This window comes from Phaethon lepturus, unplaced genomic scaffold (genome assembly GCF_000687285.1).
Source record: "Phaethon lepturus isolate BGI_N335 unplaced genomic scaffold, ASM68728v1 scaffold7326, whole genome shotgun sequence".
Lineage (NCBI taxonomy): Eukaryota > Metazoa > Chordata > Aves > Phaethontiformes > Phaethontidae > Phaethon > Phaethon lepturus.
In genome coordinates, this window is record NW_010544271.1 from 1 (window position 1) to 8848 (window position 8848).

The following is an 8848-nucleotide window of genomic DNA, read 5'->3' on the forward strand; positions in this document are numbered from 1 at the left end:
TGACCGGCTGCCAGCCGGATTCAATGCCATTTCCCTGTTGCTCATCCTGTCACCAAATCAAAAATTTAGTGCTAGGAAATTCATTTTAATTATACAATAACTCTTAAGATGGCAGTCATGTTACTAGTATGCTAGGTTTTGCTTTCTCTCTTCTCTTCCCTCTATTAAAACAAAGAAGAAGGGAAAATTATATAAGACAGTGTAGTTTATATAAAAATTATATGGTGTTTATGTGCAACTCGCTAGTTAATGTCTCTGCTTATTTATTCCATCTATTAATCTTATTAGTAAAAATTTAAATTTTTGTTGTAGTGATTTGTAAATCTTGATAGGGGGAAGTATCTGCCCACTCTGTAAGTGTATTAAAAGCTTACTACTTGAGACAAGCTTTTCCAGAGCTTTGGGTTTATGAACTTGTAGAGTAATAGTTGTTTTCCATTCTTAGATTGCATTATTTGGCCAATCCTGTAGCTCATGAGAGACCTGTTATCCAGTGTGTTCTTGCTATAAACTAGTCTTCGAAGCCGGGTTGATGAAAAAATTTGTACTGATTTTGTCAGGATTTCAGCAAACTCATATGTGTCATAATCTGTCATAAATATTGGTGACTGCCCAAGCAGATTCTTGTCCTATTTCCCTGAAGAAAAACACTTTCCATACAAGCTTGTTTTTTGGAGTAAATTGGTCAGACAGATAACTCAAGGCTCTTTCAAAGGGAACTTTGTCACCAACTCTGTTGGAAAATTAATCAGAAATGTCATTTACTCCCTCAAGCTGATGGGTTTGTAATAATGTAACCTTCCATTTTTTACTTGCAATATTAATTGCACACAACAGATTTCTAAAAGTACTTATTAGTTCCTCGTTTTGGAGAGTGAATCAGAGAGGTAATGCAAATTCTACTTACTCTAATTTTAGTTTTAATCTTTTGTATTTTCAGAGATTGCTGCTTCATATTCTCTTAGTCTTTTGATAATTTGTTATTCTTTTTGTTGTGAGCACCCTGACACCTATCTTGTCTGTGTACCAGTGGACTCATCAGAAATGACTACCATGTATTTCTTGGCCCTTTTGTCTTTCAGAAGGCAAAGAATGTCAGCTCTGCTGTTGCAGAAAACTAGCAAATAGCTTTACTACAAGAAGTGCAAGTAATTGGCCAATATTTTCACCTCTTGACCTTTGGAGGCAGTGAGCATGTATTCTGTTCAGTACAGCATCATCCAGGTGATAATCCATGGCTTCTTAATACTGAATTGGGGGAAAGGGGGTTCTCTTTTCATTACTTCCTGCTTGTTATAGCTTTAGCACCATGCCACTTGTCTTACTGTACGGAGAGAAACAAAAGCGCATAGAAAGTGTCCTGGTTTCACCTGGCATGGAATTAATTTTCTTCATAGTACCTAGTATGGGGCCTGTGGTTTGGATTTGTGCTGGAAACAGTGCTGATGACGCAGGGATGTTTCGTTACCGCTGAGCAGTGCTTACACAGGGTCAAGGCCTTTTCTGCGTCTCACCCCACCCCACCAGCGAGGAGGCTGGGGGTGCACAAGAAGTTGGGAGGGGACACAGCCGGGACAGCTGACCCCAGCTGACCAAAGGGATATTCCATACCATATGATGTCACAATAAAAGCTAGGGGAAAAAGGAAGAGTCAGGAATGCTCAGAGTTATGGTGTTTTGTCTTCCCAAGTCACTGTTACACATGATGTAGCCCTGCTTTCCTGGTGGTGGCTGAACAACTGCCTGCCCATGGGAAGTGATGAACGAATTCCGTGTTTTGGTTTGCCTGTATGCACAACTTTTGTTTTATTTAATAAACTGTCTTTATCCGAGCCCACAAGTTTTCTCACTTTTACCCTTCCCATTTTCTCCCCTATCCCACCAGGAGTGAGTGAGCAGCTGTGTGGTGCTTAGTTGCTGGCTGGGGTTAAACCATGACAGAAGGATAAGGAGCTAATTTCCCATGTGAAAAGGATAAAAGTCTCAAAGCTCCACAATCCCTGATTTTCTCCTGAAAACCAGGGGTTGCAGAGGGACCAGAAAGGCAAGTTTTTAGTGGCAGGGGTACCGCTGCAGTGGAACTCCCCAATTAGTAGGTCTGATTTGCTGCCCCAGCTACAGCTGGGGGCTGCCCAAGCAGGAGCATTGCTTGCAGCTGGCCATGCTGCAAGGACAGAAATGAAGGAACAAAGGTGGCTGAAGATGCATAGTGAATTCAGAGAAAAGGTTTTGATGTAGTGAGGGGTGGATTTAGAACATAATTTTGTAGGCAACAAGGGTGAACAATTATTAGAGAAGAATTTCTTCAATCTAAGTAAGTTCAATGAGTGTTGTAAAGAGAGTGTTGTGTTTGTAGCTATTTTTCTCACAGGTATGGATCTGTGCTTTGACTTTTCTGAGTAAGTAGCTTTTTCCCCCTCCCCCTTTTTTTCAAGATGTTTATATGACTTTTAATCTCAGTTTAGCTACACGACTCATTTGTTAGTCACTTAACGTTTTGCTGCTAAAGTCTAGCTGAAGGTCAGCTTCCTTCAGAATTCATGTGTCAGTGTTTTTATGTCCTGTGAAGATATATTAGCACCTCTTATATATCCTTCCTGTCATACTATTGTTGTTTTTATTGAGGTTGTAGTAGCGCCTATATGTGGTAACTCAGTATATAAAAGAGTTGGGATCCACCCTGACTAAATTCCTAGTAAGTTTTGGTCCTTGCTTCAAAGAGCTCATAATTTTGTTCTGGCGTAACGCTAGCCTCTTGCATTCATGGAGGAAATTTTTTCTCAGTCACTTAATAATTGGGAGCTAATCCTTCTTGATGTGAAAGGCTGAATTGAAGCAATTGCTTTGACTAGTAGACTGTAAGGAGCAGTTGATCTACCTTGTGTGAATATAAGCAGGCAACACCTCTGCTTCTGAAGTTCCCAAAATGATGTTAATATTCCACGTTAATTGGTGCCCTCTGACAATTTTGCCTGTGTAACTTGCTTTTCCTAGCTAGGCTCTTTCCCTTAACTGTTGTCAAAAGGCTTTTAAAGGGAGTAAAAACTACAGCAAAATCGTTCTAGCTCTCTTTGTGCTATTTATATTGGCTCTACTCTCTTCAGCAGAGATAGCTATGTTCAGTTCCTGCAGCTCTGTACTCCACCTTATCCTACCTTTTGATTTTTATAAGTGAAGTAAGTTTTATTGTTGCTGTTTAAGCCATACTGTACTACCTGGTTCTTCCTGCATTTTGAAGCGTGTGGGTGCAACTTATCAACTCCTCTTCTTTCTGCCCAACAACACTGATAGACTTTAATATAAAAAAAAAAAAAGCTTTGTAAAAGCACCTAGGAACACCTTTCTCACAACTCAAAAAACTTTCCCCAGATGCCCACTTCTGTATTGTGAAAGAGTACATTATAACAATCTGTTATTAAAATAACCACTTTAAAGGATTAACTGAAGTAAGGTGTTTGTATTTTGGAGGGAAGGGATAGAAATACTAAGTTTTTATATGTGGAACACTTGACATGGAGAGCACTCACAGGTGCTGAATCCCCATGAAGGCTCATCTGAAGTGTCTGGTAGGAGCAGGAGAGGTTCATAGCACTCCAAATTTTTCTTGAGAAGTTATGCTGTCTTGTGTAGACAAGAAAGCAACTGTAGGGTGGGCTTTCTTTAAATGCGATTCCAATAACTGCGCTGCAAGTTTTCATGGAGGCATGACTGTGTTCCGTTAACGTGGAAATACAACCTGCACGTGTTCATTTATGCGTTTTTGTAAATGGACCACACAGGAGGCAATGTAGCCTGGTGGAGATGAAAGACCAGGTCTCTGCCTTTTCCAGTCTCTGCTTTTACTCTAGGGGCCTCTGTGTCTCCATTCTTTCATTTACAGAATCACTAAGGTTGGAAAGCACCTTCAAGATCATCAAGTCCAACCATTACAATGCAATGCTGAGGTGCTCACTGGTAATAGATGGCATACTGCGCTCACATATCAGGAGAAATGCTAAGATAAATTTTTAATACCGGAATGCAAAATAAAATGTCACATTTTTAATTACTAATTTCATTAATGCTTTGCTTCATCAGAACATTTCATTTAGGTTCTTTTGTTTTCTGGAATCTTTCTGAACTTTAGAATACTTGCAAAATTTTAACATGCCAGAATAGTAAAAGTTTGTTGTTTTTTTTTTTGTTGTGTTTCTTTCTTTTTTTTTTTTTTAAATCTCATAACAACCTCTCTTCCTACCACTGTTAAGAAGCCCAGATTGGGAAATCGGGAAAAATTAGTTTGATTCAACAAGCTGATTCTTTGTGAAAAAATAATGAATTGCTAAAGTAATGGTAACTGCTGAGTGTTTTTCCTCTTTGCAAAGACCTTTGAGATCTACTGATTAAAAAGTTCTGACAGAGGTGATGATATAGTTATTTGTCATGGTGGGAACTAAAAAATAATGCGTAGGAGTTCATGTAGAAACTATTACTGTATTTCTATAACACTTGAATAGCTTAAGTGAATAAGTAATAGGTGGATAATTGACAGAAAGCGATGCAAGTAATCTAAATATTCTAGTCTTGAAGTCTGTCAGTAGAGATGTTTAAAAAGTAAAATTTATAACCTGTGGAAAGTTTGAATATTTGAGATGCAAAGCGTATTGAAATCTTACAAAGGGTGAAAAGGCAAAGCAATGAATATTTTCATATAATGAAAAGTTTCCAGCAATATGTAGCTAAAAACCAGGAGCAAAAATTCTTTGCATTGTAAGTGTCTTAAATATTTTAAGTGACTCTGCATAGTAACCTAATTTTCCACACTGGAAACAATATTTCCAAATTAAAATTATTCTTTATGTCCTTCTGACTTAATTTTGTCACAATCAACCTACATAAGTGGGTTTGAATTGAATAATATTATCTGAAAGTAACAATTATTGTTAAGAATTTTTGTCCTGTTTCCATCCTTATTTTAACACATACAATATCAGTAGTTCCTTCCGGTAATGTCCTGATCACTATATAGTATGTTTCTGCATAAATCTTGAAGGCATTAAAAAATACCAAACCAAAAAACAAAACAAAACAAAAAACCCACAAAAAACCCCTCTCATTACAAAAATTGTAGAGAAGTAAGATGACATCAGAGTTATCTCTCTTTGCCTGTATCTGCAGCTTTCTTACAGTTCAAGCAGAGGTCTTGGGTTCTTTGCAGTCTTATGTATTTTTATGTCCCTACGGATGGCTTGGAAGAGAGGTATATAAGCTTCAGTTTGTAATTTAGCATATAGTGGTGTATGGGGGTGAGCAGGGGCCTGTTTGTTTTTTCCCTCAGGCTTGCTTTATGAACTGGTCAGGTTGGATTGTGCCTCTAAGAGTGTGACTTGTGAAAATGGTCCAAAGTACTTTTGTGCTCATGTTCCTATATTGCAAAGAAGGTGCTTGTTACAGATCAGTTCTCAATGTGTTTTGGTGGTACAAAGACAAGGGTGATGATGATCGATATCCCAGTGTTTACAAACTACGGTGAAGTCAGAAAGATGGTAAGAGCAGCACAGAAAAAAAAGTCAAACAGAAAGAAATCTACAAGATGAGATGCATTTATAACCAGACCCATGAAGTTGTGCATCTAGATGTGAGGATTTAGCAGTTAAAGCTAACATGATGTGCCGATTCACGTTCCCGAGTGATAAAGAGACTGATGATAGGGACTGTAGAAGAGAAGGCTTGGATTTAATTGAGAAGTAGGACTCAATATATAGAAGATAGAAAGATCTGAACCCAAGTGTATTCATATGGGTCCTCCTAAGCAATGGAGTGTAAACCACAGGAAGAGAAGTCTTTCTTGAATGTAATTTTGGTTGGTTGTGGTCTTAATTGAATCATAAAATACAAATATTCCCACAGCATCAAGCATTTCATTCATGTTCAGAGAGCTTGAGGTGGGATAGAATAGCATTTCTGTTTTAACAATATTAAATTATATACAGTGCTAGCAGTATATCCTATACCAGTATTTATTTCTAGGTTCACTTTCACTAATCTCTTGCACACTTTCTAGGTTACTGGTTCCTCTGATATTTTAGAAGAGAAGGCTATATTTTGATAAAGGGCTATTCCATATCCAGTTGTGCTGAAATACATTTCAGTTTGTCCATCTCTTATTTCTTTCATAAGAAAGAATAAGATGTAAAAATAAAGTATACTGAAATTGGGTAATGTATTGTTCACCTGAAATGTAATTCTGTACATAGCACAACATTTATCTCAAAGGCTGTTTAGGTTGTTGTTTTCAGATTTAAATATATAACAAATCTCAGACTGATGTTTTCTTACCCTGTGTTACAGTGGCATTTGGCATTTCGGTGAATTAATAGTACTTAAGTACTTTTTTCAATATCAACATACTAATTTTATTTGAAATGTGAGTAACCAATTATTATTTTAATGCATGCCGACGAAATAGGATCTGGAAAACTTTCTTAAGGTTAAAAGAAAGGCATAAAAAAGCTGTGGGGGGAAACCTTCAAAATTCTTTGTTTTGTATAGTTGTGATGTTCAAGGGGACTCTATATTGAATACTGTGAAGCATTTACTGTTTAACATGCTTGGATTCTAAATATTACTATTAATAATTATTACACAAAATTACTCTTTCTTTTCATCAAATGTCAAATGAGACCCATGGAACAATCAAAGCGTGAGTATTTCAGTTTCCAGCTGTTTCAAGCCAAGAACAAAACTCTGGATTAAAAGCACAGTCAAGGCAAATGTTAGTGTGCAAAGCAGAAGTCAAAATAGTTCATTTCTGTTTGCTGTAAAACTAACAGAATATAGCTTCCTGGTTGAAAATAAATACAGCAAGTGGGATCCAGCTTTGAAAAGAAGATACCTTAAATAGGAACAGACTCTCTAAATATAGAAAATGCAGCTTCATGCTATAGATTTTATTTCTTGTTTAAAGGTTTCGCTAAGCATAGATTTTTAAAGGGACTCAAACTTCAAACTATCTTGTCCAATTCAGGAAATTGTCAGAAAAAGCATGACATAAAGACCTAATTTTGAAAATACAGATGTTTTGTGTTCGTATTTTCTAAAAAATACTTTTTTTTTTTATAGTATATGTAATTTAAAAAGGATCTAGATTCCAAAAAGTGAAAGGGAAAAATAGGGTGGGCTGTTTTAATCTACTGTTCATTTCAGAGTAAATGGAATATCCTTGTGTCACTTGATAAAAGTGTGTCTGTGTGTGTATTTTTTTTATTGTTTTGCCAACAAGCAGAAAAATTCTTGTTTTATTTCAATCCAGTTTTCTTCCTCATGTGATCATAAAATGACAGAATAATTACTTGGGTCTGGGGTGCATTGCCATGATAATCAGAGAAGACTGGGTTTGTTGGTAAAATAGGCAATAACTTATGTACCTTACCCCTTGAAGGAATTCTTGAAGAAATTACCTGAAGTTTCACAAACTTACTTGTTTAGAATTTCCCATTTGGTCCATTTTAAGCATGTTTCTATGAAGACTTAAGTCCAATGATTTGTTATGCTATTGAAGTTATGACAAAACTTGCATTTACTTCATTGGGATGAGAATGTGTTATTTCATCCAGGATTCTAGAGAACTGCATCTTATTACAGTATCATGATAACTTGTATTTCAAATAATCAACAGATGGATTTAATCTCAGACTAATAGCAAAATAAATCAGTTCCTAGATATTTCTTACAGTGAAAATTGGCTCAGCATTTAGTTGAAAAACTAAGTCTTTCCAGTCAGTAGTAATTTTCTTACTGACAAACATACCCTCAGTATTGGTACCGTGAATATATCGCCATGCAGTAGAAAGTGTTCAGGAATTTACTTGGCATTTAGCACATAACAGGAGTCAAATTCCGGTACTGTGTATTACCTCATCTTGTGGTTTTCCAGACCCAGTCTCAATGCTGCTCAAAAACAAGGGGTAAAAGATGGCCTTGAGAAGAATGTCCACATCGGACCCTGCTTCTGCTATGGATGTTCATGCTGCTGCTGTGGTGGAGTCAGCTTGGATATGTTTCCAAGAAGCGGAGGGAGGTTTTGTGTTTGGCTGGTTCCACACGCACCACCCCCCGCCCCCAACACGCTGTATAGGATACTTCTCAGCACAGTGTTTGGTACTATTTTACTGCAGAATTACACCAGTGGTGTTTCCAAGTATAATAACTTATTCCGTGTTGGACTTCAATATTGTTTATTAGGTGCTCTGAATATGAAAACTAATTTAGAACTGGATCCCAAAAGGCAATTAGTTTTAAAATTGACTTGTTGCGCTTCTGTGTTTGCATTTGAGTGAATTGCGAGAGCTAAATCTTGCTAGCTACAGCTACCCTGCCTAATCATAAGGGTTTCACCTCTTCATTAGTTAATGGTTGTGATGAGGATTTCTGTAGCAGCTGGTAGGCATTAGGCACCAACCTCTCATCTCAGTGAGGCTTCCATGCTCTGGTGGCTGTGACTTCTTGAAGGTCCAGCCTCTGTTGCTAAGATTACCAGAGGAGGAGAGAAAACTGGCAGCAGCGGCGACTGCTGTTCTTCGTTAGGACCACGCTACTTGTGAGGATAGATTTGGATGAAAGAAGGCGTCCTTACTACAGGCTTCAGTATGCCCTGAGCTGTCGCTGAAGTGAGTCTTGCTTGATAGGCACTAGTTGGATAAACAGTAAGTTGGAGGGGTGAGAGATATGGTGGATTGCAACACGGCTGATTCAGTGCTCTGGTTAGATCATTTTCTAATGTAAAAGTCTGTAGTCTGTATCATTTGGGTCCATCTAGGTAACAAAGCAGTAATTGGTGATAGGTTGCTTCCTCAGACGGAACTGTAAT